The 20,673-nt window shown below is 35.0% G+C and overlaps 1 protein-coding gene and 1 long non-coding RNA gene across 7 annotated transcripts in view; one reads left to right on the top strand and one right to left on the bottom strand.

Annotated features, from left to right (window-relative positions):
• LOC136845812 (uncharacterized) overlaps nt 1–5,310 on the bottom strand; it is a 41,453-nt gene extending 36,143 nt beyond the window's left edge. For 4 of the 5 annotated variants that reach the window (XR_010855261.1, XR_010855262.1, XR_010855263.1 and 1 more), the window contains exon 1: nt 5,174–5,310. This is a non-coding gene — a long non-coding RNA (uncharacterized lncRNA). Of the gene's footprint in view, nt 1–3,893; nt 4,008–5,173 lie in introns of those variants that run through there. The other variant, XR_010855264.1, reaches the window with a different exon arrangement.
• Nucleotides 1–20,673, top strand: part of LOC136845811 (ionotropic receptor 21a-like) — a 132,020-nt gene that overhangs the window by 88,152 nt on the left and 23,195 nt on the right. The window contains exon 3 of one of the 2 annotated variants that reach the window (XM_067116177.1): nt 19,007–19,195. The gene's annotated coding sequence lies outside the window, so the exon portion shown is untranslated. The remainder of the gene's footprint in view (nt 1–19,006; nt 19,196–20,673) is intronic. The other variant, XM_067116178.1, reaches the window with a different exon arrangement.

Genomic DNA, 20,673 nt, shown 5'->3' on the forward strand with positions numbered 1-20,673 from the left:
GATTTTCCTTTGTCAACATCCGTTTGTTAATAACGTTGTACGCTAGCGTAAGTACATACAGCCATAAACAACCGACCGAGAAACTGTTGTTTTGCTTTTCACCAAATCGGATAACAACAGCCGTTTTGCTTGTATTTCAAGCATCGTACGGTAATACACAATTACCGCAGTTATATTACAAATGAAGTTAAGTGGAATAGGACTAATATATTTTTACATTATACCCTTATTCAGTATGGATAAAAGATCGGCAAGGAAATACACTGCTATATTTAAGCTGCAAGTTGTAGCTGACGCTGAGAAAACAATGTTCAAGCTGCTAATGACTATAATTATCAAGCACTGGCAACGTGGATGAAACTCAACTGTAATTAAAATTGGAGAGAAAGTATTTTAATCAGAGCTACTGGGCATGAAAGAACACATTACTGCTATTTTTATGCCAATAAACGATAAATACGTAAAGCTCGTATTAGGATGAAATCAAGTGAAAATAGCAAACAGAATCTTGATTTTTTTTACACAAAACAAATGGCTCCAAATGGCCAATGTCCTCTATTAACGAAAAAATAGCTAAGTTAATTTCAAAACGAGACGTATTTAAGTTATATTTCAACTTAAAAACACTTTGTATAACAAAAAATAACCTTGCCCCATATAAATAAAGTATCTAGAGATTCATTTACATTAACTAGAAGCAAGAAAAGTGCTCTGAACTTAGTTAAATAAAGCGAAATAAACTTACCATGTAATCGATTTCCAAACCAAAACATTGATCGCTATGATCACAATTTATAATACAAAAGCAATATAAGAATATATACAATATTATTGGCTGCAGTGAATCAAGGCATAACATTTTAAAAGATCCATGGAAAAGATGCATATTCATTATGTTGATGTTTGTATAATTCTTGTTTGTTATTCAATTTCTCCTTGTATTGAATTATCATATTCATTATGTTGATGTTTATATAATTCTTGTTTGTTATTCAATTTCTCCTTGTATTGAATTATCATAAGTCAGTCTGCATGCACCTACAGAATGAGCTGATATTAATAATTACTACACTCTGTATGTATAGAGTATACTTTATGGTGTAGGGTAGGCTACCATTTATGTATACGAGGTACCAAATACCCTAGTGTAGGCCAGGCTATATTTGGGATACGTTTTTTCCAACAAAGGATGGGTTTTTTCCAACAAACGATGAGTTTTTTTGAACCTAACCCCATCGTAAATAGGATAATACCTGTATAAGCATTTTTAATTTTTTTTGTGTTTGAACTATCAAAATAGGCAGTTCTAAGTGTTTTTAGAAGGGTTGTAAGTATTCGTGGGTTTTAGCTATTCGCGGGGGATGTGGTACACATCCCCACGAATACAGGGGGTTTACTGTACTCTCACATCTGGCTGTGTCTTCTTGCAATCTGCCCATTCTGACAAACATGTCCACTTGTACAGCTGTATGGTACTGTAATTTACTCTAGAGTCCCTATTCAGCAAAAATACCATGCACATCAAAAGGAAGACCAATAATATCATCTGCCTATCTCTTAATTTGATGCAAATTACCTGTACTCATAAGCGATCTAGTAATAATGTAGTCAGTACTATTTTGGAACAAGTGCCTTACACAAATAAAGATGTCCAGTAATAATAACCTCAACTCTTAATTCAGTAAAAATGCGTTGGACATTACAAACATTCCAGAAATTATGTAAACTTGACTTACTTCAATACAGTAAAAATTCCCTGAATATCAAAAATTTAAAAAAAATGTGCAGTCTTGACTTACTTCAGCAAAAAATACAGTAAAATAGGAGGTAAGATCTTAACAGAGCTAAAGTGCAAAACTAGTACTGATAAATAATTAAAAAAAACTACAGTCTTGAAAACGAAGCTTCTCCTACTGCCCCACTCTGTAATGCAGAAAGGCAAAGGTTCAGGAATATGGGTAGAACCAACAAACCTTTGGATACTATCTTTAACAAGTTATACAAAAAGACTGTAACAAAAACACAATACAGACAGGATAAGACCCACTTTTCATTTTTATGGAGAAGAAAAGTTATAGTTAATACAGTCAAAGATTTTGTTTCCCATATTCTGTGGATGTAAACCTTCCAACGCATACAAATCCTTCCAACGCATACAAACTATCACCCCAGAATATAGTTACCATTTACTAGTATTTGCAAAATTTATTCTTTCATAAGACCCTGACCTGAAACTTTGAACTTGTATATCCAAACATTTACTGTACTTTAGATATGGATTTTCACCAAGTAAATGTGGTTTTTACATAGGCCACCCCATAGTTTTAACTATACAAAGTCAACTGAGCTTCTGTAAATCCTACAATTTTCTCAAAATTCAGAACATTTTATTGGGAACACTTTCCATTTTGAAAATATGCAGAGTTTTTCATGTCTATGAGAGTCTGACATCACTTATATGCCAAGCTACATCGACTGCACGGTGGGTATTTCTGCATTATTATTTTGCCCTTTAGAGGTCAAACAGATATCAAAATTGAGGAAACCACAAGGCCTTAACAAGATACACTTACAGTAATTTTTATCAATATTTTACCACACATTAAAAGGGCACATATTCCCACATAATTTTCTTATGGTTATTGGAAATTAAAAGGTGGATTGTTTAGTGTCCATGACTGTGCTCAGTTTTTATAATAATATGAACATTTTCTCAATATTGAAATAAGTTTGTTTTTAAAAACTGAAATCATGTATTGCTTTGATATTAATGATATACCATGAAACTTGCTAATCTAATACAGTGAACCCCCCCCGTATTCGCGGGGGATGCGTCCCACACCCCCCCTCCCCGCAAATAGCCAAAATCCGCGAATACTTAAAACCCCTCTAAAAACACTTAGAACTGCCCATTTTGATAGTTTAAACACAGAAAAACCCTGTTAAAAAGCATATACCTGAGTATTTTAATAGTTTTATCACAAAAAGTGCATTTACTCATGAAAATTATACGAAAATACAGTAATTAGTGAATATTTCTCAGTGAAAAATACCGTGAATGGGTGAATTTCCCGCGAATAATGGCTAGATATGTTCCACAGAGAAACCCGTGAATGCGTGAGTCCGCGAATCATGAGAACACAAATATGGGGGGTTTACTGTATCAAATTACAGAAAGTACATATATTAATGATCAAACATTCATTCAGTCTATCATTATAACAGAAATCTATAGGCAACATTCAATCAACCAACCACTGACATTTCATTGCACATTTCCTTCCCTGGCCAATTAAGGCTGAGATTGGATACTAAGGAAAACTTATTGAAAACCTAGACATCACTTACAGACAGGTAAAGACCCAGTCCCCTAGGTAAGTTAAATCCATCCTTGTATTTCAATTATATTGTGTTTTTCCCAACGCAAAAACCACACTCTCCCACTGCGATATCCTGATTTGTAAGATATTCATTTAGTAATGAAGCAAACCTCAAAAACATTCAAAGCACACATTAAAACACAGGAAAACCATATTTTCAACTGCAGAATGCAATTATGTTTAGAGTAAAAATTTACCATGTCACCAACAGTGACATACCCCTACCTATTGGTATTTTCCTTGCAATACTTTCTTGCTACACAAGAATAATAATGGCATAGCATGCTTAAAAAAACCCACTTGATAAGTTACACCTATGGTAAAAGAAGCACTCTAATTTCATACTAAGCTTGTATGTATTGTTAATACAACTATGGTTCCATACAGGGTAACATATATTCAAGAAAGGATAGGTTACGGAACTATACTAACCTAATGTACCCTAACCCAACCTAGTAGGCTACACAGGGTAACATATGTTCAAGAAAGGATAGGTTACGGAACTATATTAACCTAATGTACCCTAACCCAACCTAGTAGGGTATGTTACTTAGCAGAGGGGGGGGACTCCCAGCGAAGGAAACTCCAGGGTAATTCTAAGCCGGCTGTCTGCGGTGAGCTAGACTATGGCAATTGACATTTTTCTATGTTATTTTACTTGCTTTACAAGAATTTAAAGTAATATTTTGTCGGCCGGCTGTAACTAAGCTGTCATTGACCTTTGAAGACTACGCGACTTGAATTGCCTAACGAGGGTAGGTCTAACCCAGCATTCATGGCAAGCCCCCACCCCTCCATAGCTAATACGGCAAAATTGTAACCAGTAAACACCCCTAAAAATACCAACATAACGTACCCTAGAGGTGTTTACTGGTTACAATTTTGCCGTATTAGCTATGGAGGTGGGGGGGCGGGCTTGCCGTGAAATATGTTGGATCCCTGCCCATGTAGGGATTAAGGGAAATGAAGAGGCTGATAAAGCAGCTAAAGAAGCGGTCCACATGACAAGAACAAATGTAGACATCCCTATCAGTGACTATACAAAATATATAAAAACAGTCATTGTAAAAAAATGGCAAAATATATGGAACGAAGAACCTGAAAATAATAAATTAAAACAGATAAAATCCAGTGTTGGAAAATGGACTTCGTCATATCAGTGAGAGAGACAAGCACAAGTAATTCTGACACGTCTTCGAATAGGCCATACTCGTTTGACACATGGTCACTTAATGAACAGTCCATGTGGCCCTCTTCCCAAATGCCCAGATTGCAATGTGCTGATAACAGTTAAGCATATACTGTGTGAATGTCCAAAATATACCCTGCAGCGATTATCAAATTTTGGAAATAGGCCGATAGAAGAAATTTTGTCAGAATCTTCAACATTCACAGTAGCACCCATTTTAATGTTTATGAGAAGCTGCAAATTAATTGGAAAAATATATATAAAAAAACAATCAAACAGTATAATGAATTTTAAAACAAGTAAATTTTGTGATTTTACCTAATTTATTTTGAGTTTTGGTATACCTTTTTAGTGAGTATGTATGGAAGCATGAGTTTAAATGTATTTATTGTGTGTGTGTGTTCCAGTATGAAAGCGTATGCCTGTTTACAGATTTTAATTTCATTTTCATTCATCATCATTGACAAGTGACCTATTAGGTCCCAGTGCTAGGCTTCTAGCCTAGACTTGTCATTCCATCCTAATCCTTCGGGCCAGCCCTATGAGAGCTGATGGTCAGCTCAGTGGTCTGGTTAAACTATTTTAATAATAATAATAGACCTACCCTGCATTAGGTAATTCAAGTCGCGTAGTCTTCAAAGGTCAATCACAGTTTAGTTACAACCGGGCGACAAAACATTACTTTAAATTCTTGTAAAGCAAGTAAAATAACAGAAAAACGCCAATTGCCACAGTCTAGCTCACCGCGGACAGCCGGCTTAGAATTACCATAAGTAGAACTAAGTAGTAGCTCCGTTCTTCCAACCTAACTTTTATATATACTAGTTTAATAAAATTGTAAATACTTAATTTTGGGTATACTAGATACTTAATTTTGAATATACTTTTCGTTTAACAACTCTCTGAAACGCACCACTACTGACATCTAACGACAATTAAAGTAACTATGTAAAAAGGAAATAAATAGTAAATGGCAACTTTATTTGTTTACACCGAACATTTTATTCGATTTTATGCAAGATATAAGATATTTTCTCTAAATAATGTAGGCTATAGATTAAGAATAAATAATTATTTTCCGTGGTTCTAAAGATCAATACTTTTTATTTGATATTTTAAAAAGATAAATAATATTAAAAACATTACATTAACAACTACAGGATTTTTACGTGTTATGCAATATATAACTATTGTATAGCTTTTAGATTTTCGCAGAAAAAAGTATTTCTAAAGAAAAATTAATAAATATTTACAAGAAAACAACATATAATATTATATAGTAATGATAATCAACTACTAATGGTGTATTTTAATTAAGAAAGAGGCACCTTAAAGTTATTGCGCTACTAATATTTGGTAAAAGAAGCTGACAGATGATTTTGAAAAGTTGACACAGTGCTATAATTAAAACACGACGTAACATTCAGAATAGTTAAACATATGATTTACAAGAGCAAAAGTAAATAAAATTAATTGTTCATAAATAAAAAGGATTGAATAGCTAGATAGTATTGGAAAAATTGCATATTTGGAGCTTTTGTTGGGTTGTCTTGTAAATTATTCTGCAGATAACATTGTTTGTGGGAAACTGAACTAAATAGTAAATGCAACAAAACTGAAGCGCCACATAGAAGATGATCGATTATAAATTGATAATAATAAATGGTTCTTAAATTATATCCATAGGCACGCAAATGAGTCAGAACAAGAAAACTTATATGAAAAAATTCAAAACACAGTAATTAGCAGTATCTTGCAAATGCAAAAAAAAAAAAAAAAATACAACCTAATACTCTATAAGTTTTTTGAGAAAAATTTCTCCGTTCAATATATAGCATTAACTGTTAAATAAATAAAGACTAATTAGCTACTAAGGTTAATCAGCGGAAGTTACGAAAATATAAATAATTAATATATATATGTAAAATAATGACTGGAAACTTAAATAAGTTCAGTAACTTGAATGCTCTTGATATGAGACAGTTTACTGCTAAAGTTATTAGTATACGCAAGATTAAAACTATAATGCAAAAAAATAGCCATGTTTCAATGAATATTTATATTTTTGTATGTATCTTTAACAATTTCATATTATTGTCGTATCCTTACTTTAGGCCTGTTCCCCTTCAAAAAATTCGTCTCCTTACTTTAATCAGCTGGTCATTATCTATAATGGACTATTGTATATATTATTCAATAAGAATGAAAAAAATTTATATGTCATATTTTAATGACAAATGATCAATATATTACTATTCTAAATAGAAATGTTGCCAATAATATTGTATCTTATTGTAAAATAAATAATCTTTTAGGCTCTATGCACTACCAGTTTTGGCAACACTAAGAAAGCAGACGAATTATTGTACAGGGAAAACATAAACGTTCAGTTTTTAAAAAAAATATAAATCTCAGTAAGGAATGAGTGAATTATTAATAAAAATAAATTAAACAAATTAGTATTTTAGTATATTCATACATCCATCCATCCATACATACATACATAAATACATGCATACATACATACATATATACCAGAAAAATTAAGCAAAATTGGGGTTTGGTCAGTATCTCAGAGGCAGTGGCAGATTCAGGATCTAGGAAAGGGGGTTGAGCTGTTTGTTAAAGTAAGGGGCAGCGAGTGCCGAAGGTGCGAGGCAATACGCTAAGGGGTCTGGGGTGAGCGGTAGCTCCTAGCGGGATCCGCGGTGGAGCCATGGGAGCAAATGTTTATAACATTTCAAAAGAATTTTGGGGCAAGTTTTGGTATTTTTATGGTGGTTAATATGAAAACCCTGTATAATTCTTGTTAGATGGAAATCAGTTACAGATCTCTACTGATTGGTTGAAATTGGGATATATAATATATTCTATTTTCAATAGTTAGAGAATACCTGTTGATCAAAACTGAAATATAGATCATTCATGCTATTCTTTACCACAAGTGTTAAATTATCTGCTATACTTGCATTAATTGCATACTAGTAGTTAAGCAAATAAAGCAATGTACATAATTTACCAGCAAAAGCAAAAAGAAAAATACATATTTGGCACAGGTAAGTGGTTTACCTAGTTAATTTACATGTTTCACAAACGTTAAACTGAGTAAAGCATTTCTCATGCTAACATACTAGGCATTTGCATAGTAACAGTAAAGTTAAAGAACAAATTCCAGTCTATGTTTGCCCTCTGAAACTTATCAATCACATCCTCTGCATTTATTTTAATATCCCTATGCACATGGATAATGGCTAAGTTAGAAAGTCAGTGTATCAGCAGTCATAGTTGTTCTGAGATAAGTTTTCAATTGTAAGGTGTCAAAGAAATGAGCAGGTAAAAGTTACTGCTACTTTATTACAGATCCAGGCAGTTTATATAGCGGCCGACTGACGCCGGCCCGCGAGAGACAATGGAATTGACTGTGACCTGAGGTCGAAACAATAAACAATAATATGCAGTGAACGAGTACAAATTACAATACAAAACATACAGAATTTCAATATGGATACAGTCTTGATGCCTGTGAATGAAGAAACATGTGATACACAATGTGTGACATTTGCATAAATACGTATAAAGTAAAAATGGTTAAAATGCGTGACCTGGCATGTTTTAGGCGTGACTAATTGAGTTTGAAGAAAATGGGAAGTCACCAAAGAAAACATGCTCAGCGGAGACTTAATTAATGGCGCCGCCGAAACACTACGCTGGCGCCGATGTGGTGACTTTACACAATCTTCTCAATGTTGAGAAAGATCGTTCTGCTGTTGCTGTTGTGATTGGCATTGTCACTCCAATTCAGAGCAGTGGGTGTACTGTATATTTGGGAACAACATTTTATCACACTTCTGTAAAGTTGATAGCAGTGTTTTTGGTGGGTCATTTATATTTTTCCACAATTCCTGCCAAATCTCATATTCGCACACACACACACACACACACACACACACTGTATGTGTGTGTGTGTCCCATTTTGCCGTCACTACTGACGTTGCCTGAATCAAGTTGTTACATGCTTACAATTCTTATAGTTTCTTGCCAATTATTGAGGCTTCGTCTGTTCTAAGAGAGCACTTTATTTCAAGATCGTCATTATTAGCTCAAAAAAGAAAATAACAAACCCTCAAGCACAAGCAAATCTTTAAAAATTATTGAGATTGGAAAACTCTACGACGTGTGTCAGATATCCAACAGACTTACTATAATACAGTACATTAACTGTTGTACGTATCCTTTTCAAGAAAGATTCTCCCTCCTCCTCCTCCTCTCTCTCTCTCTCTCTGTCGCAACTTACGAATTTTGTTTCATTACTTTCCACATTTACCTGCCGTTCTTTCTTGTATTCTTAGTCCCTCTCAGTCTGTCGTTTCATCATTGATTTTTTGTTATTTTACACTTGATTTCTGAAAATCTGTTCTTCATACTACTTTTGCTACAACAGCAACAACAACAACAACTACTACTACTACCACTACTAATATTATTATTATAAGTTTTGATTTTTGCTGACATTGTTGTTTGATAATAATCCACCCTTAGGGGCGCCATTCATAGCTGAAGAGGGGGCGGCTCCCCTAAATCCGCCACTGCTCAGGGGAGACTATCATGTTATATATCAGTATCTGTTTTAATTTTAAAATTTTTCTCATGACGAGCACTATGCAATGGAGTTTCCAATTCGAAACTGTTAATCGATGCCCCTTAATTCTATAGTTACCCTTATATTCACGATAACTGTTTTCTTTTACTAACGTATACTAGTTTAAAAGAAAACTGAAATAAAACCGAAACTTCTTTCTGGACTCAATCAAATGTACAAAGTTCAAGCTAACATATTTAATATCGTGATTGAAGTACATATGTCATTGACAATAAGAACTCATAACCAACTAATAGGTATTTCTAAGTAATAGATACACGGCGGGTATTTAGCGAGAAATGGCAGTTTCTTATAGTATTTTGGTTGCTTATTTACAATTTAACGTTATTTTTGGGGGGTCGGCTGTAATCAACCTGTAATTACCCCCTGAAGTCCATCCAACAAGGGGTTTCCATGCGCGATCTTCACAAGACGGAGCACGGCTACGTCTGTTTCGAACGGTTCATATCCCGTTCGGCAAGTGCAATACCTTGGAAACTGTTTTTTTCTACACTTTTACGGCTTCTAACACTGGCGGTGCATTTGTTTCTTGTCGGCCAAATGGAATGTCCCTTCGCCGTGTTTAGTACTGGCCCGGGGGGGAGGGGAGTTGGGGGGCAGTACCCATACCATAACAAGTTATTGCACTTGAAGGACGGGATATGAACGGTTCGAAACAGACATAGCCGTGCTCCGTCTTGTGAAGATCGAGTACGGAAACCCCTTGTTGGATGGACTTCAGGGGCTAATTACAGGTTAATTACAGCCGACACCACCAAAATAATGTTAAATTGTAAATAAGCAACCAAAATACTGTAAGAAACTGCCATTTCTCGCTAAATACCCGGCATGTCAAGCTAATAAATTGTAGAATGTACCTAAAAAGAATGCATAGGAAATAAAAAAAAAACTATAGGTGTCCCTAAGAGTTCACCCTAATGTACTTGGTACATTTATCCTGGCACGGGCTCTTGCTCAATGACAGCCCATAATAACTATTAACCTACGCAAATTTCGAAGATGATTTCAAGTATGCTGGTACTAAGAAAACTGTTTACCTTACATAGAAGACAAATCGTAAACTAATATCACACACATGGATAGCATGGATGAGCTCTGAAACACATACCAAACACCAAGTATTTTATCAGTCCTTGGTCACGTTAACGGGCAACGTTTTCAAAACTGTGAAGAGTGGAAAGAACGATTGATTTTTGTAAACTACTGTATTGTCAAAATAACCGTTGTCCCCAATATGAAAAATACAATAACTGCTGTAAATTAGAGGCAAAAGTGAAAAGGAAAACCCTTATAAATTTTTTCCGTAAGGCATTTATTCTGCCAATATAAACTACTCGTGTAAATACTTTCACACTCCACAACCACAAGATTGTGTATGAACAATATCATGTCACGATGCGTACCAAGTACCTGGTTATTACACAACTAATATCAAAATTCAAAAATATACCTCACTTCAGCCAGATACCTGAACTCTCATAACATTAATCGTTACGACTGAGTACTCTAAAGGTAACAGTGATCCCTTAAGAAAAAACTTATTTATCAATCACTTGAAAAATCAAACTAAGTCTATCAGAATATGTGTGAGGTATCAAAAATTAAACTAGAAATCTTCTAGAGTAAAAGGGCATCACTCCATCAAAAAACTCTAATTGTTTCCCTGGTCTTAATTCACTTTAGCAAAACTAAAAGAACAAAACGTGTTTATCACTTTGCCTTATGCACACACAATCAATCCTATTCACTGGTGATCAATACATGAAACACTGTTTTTCTAAAAAATGTTAAATACAAAATTTATTTTTAAATTCAAAGTTTATAATTAGAATTCACAGTTAATTAGAATTCACAATCTGAAAAATTTACTATTAGTTGAAAATAACACAAAACTCAATGAATTCTTGAATTAAATTATGAAACAAATCTAATTCACAAAAATTTTATCAAGAATTTAAATTAATCAAGCAAAATTTAAACTATCAAGAATCACTCAAGATTTAAAAAGAAAATATCAATAAATGAAATCAAGTATGCAATGTTAAATTAAGTATGCAATGTTAAATTACCAAGAAATATTTACAATGCTATGTAAATAAATGTTACATCACAAACATAAAAAATGTGAAAATATAAAGAAATTGTAAATAGAAAAACACAAAAATACACATAAGATTTATCAATAATGATTTCACTTGTTCAAAATTTCCTAACTTATCATACCACAACTTTCTAACTTATCATACCATGGTATCAATAAGTAAAATTTCACGTTACCTTACACAACTTGTGAAAACCTCTGTAAATCACTTGCTGCAGCTGCGTTACACAATACACACTTTTTTTTTTTTTACCAGGCGCCGTTACGAACTAAATAACTTTGCTAAATTCAGATCTCAAAAGTTAATGTTAAAAGTGACCACAAAAAATTACGTTAAAAGTAATCTCTTCCTAATTAGGAATGAGAGAGAGAGAGAGGAGAACCAACTCGACTGGTCTCAGAAATCAGAATGAAATAGATTTTAGAATTCCAGTAACACGTGAAACAATTACATGATGTCATTAAAGCATTTTGGGTGCGAGATACAAAAGTTTCTAAAACTATCAAGAATTCATACATATCTTTTGAAAACACCAGGTTCCTCAACAAACCCAGAACTAATATTTGATTAATACACAAATTCATCGCTCAAAACTCGGGAGAGAGGGGATTTACCAGTCCAAAAGCACAGGGCACTCGACCAAACATGTGCTGCAAAGTCAAGAGGTCTTAAGCGGTCAGTTAAATACCCTTTGTTGCCCAGTCATTATAAACCTGTGGCAAAAGTGCATGGCCATTCCTGATTTGGCAAAAGGTACTTCCCCATCTCCTTAGCATATTACTGTAAACAACTGGGCTGCTCATTTTGTAATTTGCTATAATTTCTCGTTACTACCTACCAGTCTTCCCAAAATGACAGCCTACTAAACCTCCTTGGTATTCATCTTTCTCTTCGGAGATATTCCCCAAAACAAACAAATCATTCTCGGCATGCTGTTCGATGCCTTACCCTTTGGCTTGTTGGCTGCGTACTTCCTTGTGCACTGGTGCGTGCTGCTACCCAGCGCAAATTGCTTCCTGCCATGATGAAAATAGAAATATCTTCTCTAGGATCTCCATCTACTGTAGATCTTTTTGTTTCAGAATTTCCCAAGAATTGTAGTGCATTCAGGAAGTCGCTAAAAGATTACAGAATTTCTCAACTGAATTGTTAAAATTTCCTTAATCATTTTACTGTAGCAATAAGATCTTCAGTTAGGGGAACGACCAGAAAGGGGGACTAGGGTTGCCTATCCATTGGCTACTCCTGGTGCCATCCCAGAATAAAGACCATTTCTTTTCTGTTATCATGAATTATGAGACTTGTCACTCATACTACCCTTGAATGTAACAGTGCTCCACTAGTACCACCCCAGAGAAAAAAATCCAAAATTGCCATTGTTTGCAGTGAAAATTGAGTTGGTCATGCTGCGTAAAAGAAGACCCATTTACAGTGTTGCAGTTTAAGGAAGGAAAGGCTTTAGGTAGTGAGGCAATGTGGCACCTCCAAGAATGTCTGCAGATGCACTGCAAAACAAGTAGCATATAATAATATATAAAATTCAAACACTGTAGGCACTGATGATAGTTTTGTGTTGTAACAAGGCTTGTGGAAGAAGACCAAATAAAATACCTTTTGTCTTGTCAATCTCTCGAGCAATGTTGCCTTATAGATAAAGCTCTCAGGAAGCTATTGACAACAAAATAAGAGGATGGTATTCCAATGATAGTACGAGTATAATAAAATATCTGAAGTATATACCACTGATGCCATCATTTAGGTAGAACAAGACAATTTTCTGACTGGATAGACGGAATGAAAGAGTTAAATGAGAGGAAGCCTTAATATCCACGATGTATGAATGTGTGCAAGGTAAGTGAGAACGGCATATAGCACAGTGCATGGTGGGTGTTCAACACAATTATAGAGAGCCTTCTGGGCTTGTGTATGTAGCAGGTAAAGTTATGGAAGCTTTTTGCAATGGGGTTCATCTAAGATTAAGCAATTAAAGTATAGTATGACCCTGTTTGAGGAATTGCTTAGTGATGATATATGTATGTATGTATGTACATACACACATATACACACACACACACACATACATATATATATATATATATATATATATATATATATATATATATATATATATATATATATATATATATATATATATATATATATATATATATATATATATATATATATATATATATATATATATATATATATATATATATATATATATACATACTTTCTTCGTCGTCGAAATGGGATGGTTTCGATCCCAAGTAAGGAACAAGAATTCATCAGGAATATGTATCAAAGAGTCGTAACCAATTGTCACTTCTGAGTGATGAATGAATAAAGTCCCTGTCACCCATGTGTCAGTCCATAAAGGTCAGTGCAGATGCACTTATCATTTATAATTCCCTTTGGTTTTAAATCATTCCCAAGGCAAAGAGAATTCGATATCAATGGACTTTTTTTGGGCCTAATATAAATAATATATATATATATATATGTATGTATGTGTGTATATATATATATATATATATATATATATATATATATATATATATATATGTTTATGTGTGTGTTTATGTGTATGTATAAATACACACACACACATTATATATATATATGTAGTGTATATTACATATAACGTGTATGTGCCAATGCGTTAATGAAACACATAAGTCTGCGTGTGAATGTTAACCATCCTAGGAAAAGCGTTAATAGTAAAATAAAACGATAATGCATTCTTTTCAAATATATCAGCGATGTCTTTAGCTTGACATCTGCATTCATTTTACACGGCAGTGTAAAAGAATCTGAAGGCTGTCGACACTTTATCACCGATTCCTTGTTTCTCGAAACCACTTTTTACCTATTCCGTGTCTTCGGTCAGTTTCAATTGATGGCAGTGAGACTGACAAGGACGATTTAAAAAAATGACCATAAAAGATAGAAAGAAACGTGATAGAGATCTGGCAGGTAATTTTGAGACCCACTTTGAATTGATTGGGGGCGATTCATTGTTCCAGGAGACTTCTGTGATAGCTGCGCAGTTGAAGTGGTCTTGCTCTGAAGTCGTTTTAGGTATAAAAAGTTGAATTCTGTAACTTTTTATCTTTGGAAGGCACTTCTATATGCATAGAAATGATGAAGAATATATCTTATGGTAGAGTGAAAATGATCCCCATTATTGTTATGATTACTGTTGGCTTCTTTCTCCATGGAACATTTTATGTCCATGAGTTGCGAATGAAAAGATTCATGGAGTTTTTTTTTTTTGTCAAGTATGGAAAATCCTTGGGCAAACTGCTCACCACATGCCATTAATCATCAGTGAGAATTATCATCCTGTTTTTGCAGTTTATTATGAAACAAATGATTATCGTCAATAATCAGCCTTATTTAGTCTAAACAAAAACTATTTTCCAAATTACAGTCACCGTTGTTGTCGTAAATGTTCCTGTACTAACACCTCTCTGTTTCTTTCGGAATATTTTCCCACAATGGAGGCCCCTGCTCGTCAGACCAATTCAGATATTCTTAGGCTGGGGAGTACAGACAATCTCAATTACTGGCAGAAGGTTTCAACTTGAATAGCAGAAATTGTCTGTTTCACAGAGTGAAGATGAACTGTTGTGGTTCCAGCTATATCGGGACCTCTGTGGGCTGTTCAAGGCATTTATAGCCTGTTCTATGAACGTTCTTTCTGCATGGGGGACTATTTACTAGCAGTGTGATTATTTTTATGTAGAGTTCTTTCACTCTTTCAGTTTATTGGTCTATGCAGAGGGTTTATCAGCAAACCGTCGATTTTTTTAAGTCATACTCACGCCTCCCCAACCTATCGTCGTTCATTTCTTCCACTTGGTTTTCATCCGTTATCTTACATCCAACTTCAACATTTAACTTCCATAAGGAAAAAATTGTTCGACAATTTCTCGAAACTTTCCAGGTTTGGCTTTCCGTAGAAACTCCTCTATTCCAGACATTTCATAAGACCCAGCTATAATTCTCACACACTTCTTCTTTTGGAATTTTGTTTCCTTCCCTGGCAAACTTGCATCCTCTGGTCAACCATGCAGTCACACTGTTCCTGCTGTACATCCTACATCCTCAACAGTCTTTTTCACAAGGATTCATAAATCGGGACCAACCATTCCTACTCATCACAAGACTATACTATCTTCACAAAGTATCTTTATTTTTTTAAATTCTTAAACAGGTTTGCTTGATATCCTCTCACCGCAATTTCGATTTTTTCGTCTGTTGTATGCTTTCGTTCTTAAACAATGCATCGATCCAGGACCCACTAAGAAAGTCTTTAATCTTTAATCCAAGACGCTGAAACCTTCTTAATACTTTGGATACTCTGAGCTGTTTTGTAAATACGATTTCGGTTACGTTAAGTAAGCATATGTTCAAAAGTTTACAGTGGGTTGGTTTTCACTACTTGTGGTTGTAAAAGCAGGTTCACCAAATAATGATGTTAAGAATCTCTCTCTCTCTCTCTCTCTTTATTTTACTTTTTTGTTACTTACTTTCTCTCTCTCTGTTCCTGACTGCTGGACGAAAAATGTGCGAACGGAAGATGACTGATATTTGAGAGAGAGAGAGAGAGAGAGAGAGAGAGAGAGAGAGAGAGAGAGAGAGAGAGAGAGAGAGAGAGAAACCAAGGACTGAGCTGCCGATTCGTCCACTGATGATGAAATCTAAAAACATTTATTGATTTCGGGGGAGAGCAAGTGACTGGTAAATACGTTGCGGTCATTTCCGCCTGACTCCTGTTGCGAAGAGGGCGCTAGCCTCTGGAAAGCTGAATGCGACCAGAGGTTCCATCCGCTGGATCGCTAAGCTTTATTCCAGCTTTCGAACTGCAAAAGTTTCTGTGGATTCATTCAGTTACTGGGCCGTCATGAAGAGACTAACGCTTCTTATATACTTCCTAAGCTTGACTGGAAGACAATGTGAAGGTTCGGCCGCCTTTAATCCACTTCAACGCAAGTTTTCTTCGGTGGACGGAGACTCATGGGAAACAGCCGACAGAGAGCAGATCAGCCAGTTAATGAAGGGTTTATTTTCTGGACCCTTGAAAGGGGAACGCACGACGGTGATTATCCCTGAGGACATTGGTTCTTTAGCTAATGAGTTCCTCGATCTACCAGAGGCTCCAATTTCTGTCTTGTGCCTCCCGAAGGAGAAACCAGAGAGTCTCAACATTACTCTGAACAACACAAATATTATTACTCATGATCTTATCGGACTCGATATTCTTAGCTTGAAGACTGATGACAGCGGTTCAATCGTTACCGATAAATATACAAGTAAGTTCTTCTCTCCCTTAAAAGTTTATAATAATCATTATTTTACGACCATTCATACCGGCTCTGCTTTTGCAGTTACACCAGCAGCACCGCTTACTGAAACAGTAGTTTTACGACATGCGTGCACAGCTGCCGCCAGTTGAGCATGCTGTTTACATTTATATTTGGGGCATACATACCTTGAGATCTATCAAGAAGCAATTCCCAGAGCCCCAATAAATGAACTGCTTGGCTGTTGGCAAAATGAAGATAACTGACAAAATGAGCTTGGCAGAACAAATTATATCATAGACGCTTTAAAACTCATTTCCTTACAGGCGTGGCCATAGCTATCGTGAGGTCTGTTGACGTGCATTGGTGGCCCCTTTGGTTTCCCGTCAAGCACTGGTCATCTGGTGCTGCTCTTCTGGTATCGATAACCACACCATGTGAAAGGAATGATTTCATGGAAGTTCCGTTCATGAGAGCAGCCTGGGCAGCGTTCATTTGTCCCAGGATATCCCGAATGAAAAGCAAGACGGGGCCAACGTATCATGTCTGGACTACTTTGCCGTATACTACTGGAAACAAGTCGATCGCACTGGGCGTCTGGGAGCCTGAGGCTTTCGGTCACTGCCACTGGAGCGACCTTTTCATAGACCGATTTCGAGACATGGGAGAGAAAATGATGACCGTCCTCGGGTTCGGAATTGATGTACCGCTGCTTTATGCACATGTTGACGGAGGTCCGGCAAAAGGGTTGTGTTTCATCATATTCCACGCCTTGTCCGAATGGCTCGGCTTCCATTACAACGTCCACCTCACTCGTAAACCGTTTTGCTTTCTTCTCTTCGTAATGACTATGTTTTCAGTATTTTAACTTTAGTTTTGCACAGATAACTTTCATTTAAAATCAGAGTAGCATAGGTTTTGGAAGCAGTTGTGATATTCAACAGATAAAGTTGTATAAGAGACGGCCTAATACTTACCACGCCGTTACTTTCACATTTTACTCCGTAAAGTTAGACCAGGCTCAAAGTGCTTGGTACGGATTTATTTTTCAGGCCAAAACTTGGTATTATTTTCATGCTTTTATATTTCCATCTGTCTAATCTTGCTTCCGTAAAAGGGCGGATACATCGTTCCTTATAAGAGAGATCTGACAGAAAACAGATAAACATGTTGAGCCATTTCTGAAATTAACGTCACGTATAAGTAATAAAAAAAAAGAATTACTGTGGACCTAAGCCGTAGAAAAATTGTGCTGAGATTATTTCCAAAAGCACAGCTAATTGAAATTAATTTAAAACTTAGGTTTTCATGGATATTATAGTTCATGGTTGTCTTCTGATAACCTGCTAAAAGAAACAAACTGATAAACAGTGAACAGCCCCAAAACATTAACACGGAGAATTCTTGATTCGGTGATTAAACCCAGAAGCCCTTTAAATGGATTGCTGTTATTTAGGATAAAGATAATCTTGTACTTTGACGCAAACGAGGCCTGAAGTAAGAGGAAATACGATCGAGATTTAGGAAAGAAGGGGAAATGGAAGGAGAGAAAGGAAAGTTATACAAATTCTGTCTCAAGTCATGAAGGTATTAGGCAAATTATATCAAACCCCTTTGAGCCTATTTTGACCCACAGAGTGAGTTACGTAACTGATTTTCAGTCGATTGTATTAGATGGTAGCCAGTGTGGAAAAAGGCAAAAGGTCTTTTCCCAAAAATTACTAGCTTCTACACCTAATTTTTTGAGGGACGAAAGGGCTCATGCATGCATGCATGCATACATACATACATACATACACAAACACATATACATATATACTGTGTATATATTATTTATATATATATATATATATATATATATATATATATATATATATATACACATATATATATATATATATATTATATTTATGCATATAATCCTACAGAGAGTGTACAAAACTACGGTGATGTATCTAACTGATTAGAATACGTTCGGAATTTTCCTTTAAAGGTGCCCTCTAGTAGCAGGTACGAAAACACTCATATCATTTAACTGTCGTTTAACGTCGCACTGCCAACAACAGAATATCCCTAACTTATATTTATCGCATATAATCACCGTCATGAAGGGCCAGAACGACGTTATCCTGTACAAAACTACGCCCGTGATGTATCTAACTTCCTTATTAGAATACGTTCATTCATTAGTTCAATTTTCGTGTTTTGTGCTTCATATGTTAGCAGAGTCTCTGTGCCCTTCTAACAGAAGGTTGCAGAAGCAGGTAATATTCTTTTCATGAAAACAAACACATCATTTAACTGTCGTTTAACGTCGCACTGCCAAGTAACAGAATGATCCCTAACTGCCCTTATAACTCCTCCAGGGGACAGAAATAAATTTCGTCGTTCCACATCTCTCAGGTGGAAAGACACCTGTCAAGTCTAAAAGAAGGGCCAACTGAACCTGAAGCGTTATCCTGAACTTCCCGACCAGCCTCCGCCCGGCAGATAGAAATCATCAACAGTTGGAACAGAAATAAATTTCTGCTCACCGTTCCTTATCATTACGAAGGGTAGGTCGCTTCATTCATTAGTTCAGCATCTCCTGTGTTGCCATCGTGTTTTGTGCTTCATATGTTATATTTTCTTGAATAAGATAGAAATCATCAACACACAATCACGTCTGTGTAAATTTTCCCGAACCCAGGGTATTTAAAAAATAACAGAAGGTTGCAGAAGAGTGTAATATTCTTTTTCATGATGATAGAAATCATCATTTTACAAACACACACACACACACACACACAAAAGAAGTTGGAACACATATATATATATATTTATATATAGATAACATATATATATCCCTATAATAAGATAGAAATCATATATATAATGTTAAATTTCTGACTCACGTCTATTGGGTCTGGAAGTTGGGAAACTCGCTGGTATGGACAGACAGTTGCTCAGGTTCCAACTTCTTTAGACTTATCAGTCGTAATTCCCCTTATATGTGAGTCAAGTTATTCCCAACATATATTGAATTTCTATCTTATTCACTCAGAAGGGATATTTGTTGAGCATAAAAAGTCAGGTAATTCACGGGTGCAGTTAAAAGTGACGACCTGAACCTATTATATATCAGATATATATATCCACACGTGATATATATATATATTATATATATAATATATATATATGTATATATATATAAACTATATAATATATATGCATCCTGATATCATTTAACATATATATATATATATATATATATATATATATATATATATATATATATATATATATATATATATATATAAACATAATATATATATATATACAGTATATGAGTATATATGTATATGTATGTGTGTGCATGTTCGTGGGCAATTTCGTTTTGATTTTAGATCGAGTTAAACCTTTTCATCGTCTTTTCCATTTTATTGATACGATGTCTTTCTCATATTATGCTCGCTGAACACCACCGGAATTTTGGGCTGCGTGAGGTACACATCCAGTGATGTCATTTTCCAAGATGTGAGTGAGAAAAAAAAAAGTGAAAGAGTCGAGTGGTATCTATTCATGTGTAGAAATCTGAGAGATGACTTGAGCAGTTAGGTTGTCTGATGAAATATTATCTGTGTTTAGTGATTAAATTTTCCGCTGCCTTCTGGTCCAGCGAATAACGTCAAAATAACTAACGAACTTTATATTATGGAATTAAAATACAGTGAAGATACCTGTGAAGATGCGATACTAATCAAGGAAATTAAGTTTAAAAAAAACATATTCCAAAATGCACGGAAGGTTTACAGAAACCAAAAATGAATTAAGAAGTGATAAGCACTTACATATGACAAAATTTAACAAGTCTGGTGTATTAGTGATCTTAAAGAATAACAATTTCAACCAAAACAGCAAAATAATTTTTCTCATAAATATAAACTCATAAAAGCCCATTAGACAAATTATCATCCCCTCACGTCAATAAATACTTCTAATTCATTTAACCAATATAAAAAAATCTTGATATTCTTAATCCATTGGTTGGTAC

Source organism: Macrobrachium rosenbergii, chromosome 14 (assembly GCF_040412425.1).
Source record: "Macrobrachium rosenbergii isolate ZJJX-2024 chromosome 14, ASM4041242v1, whole genome shotgun sequence".
Classification (NCBI taxonomy): domain Eukaryota; kingdom Metazoa; phylum Arthropoda; class Malacostraca; order Decapoda; family Palaemonidae; genus Macrobrachium; species Macrobrachium rosenbergii.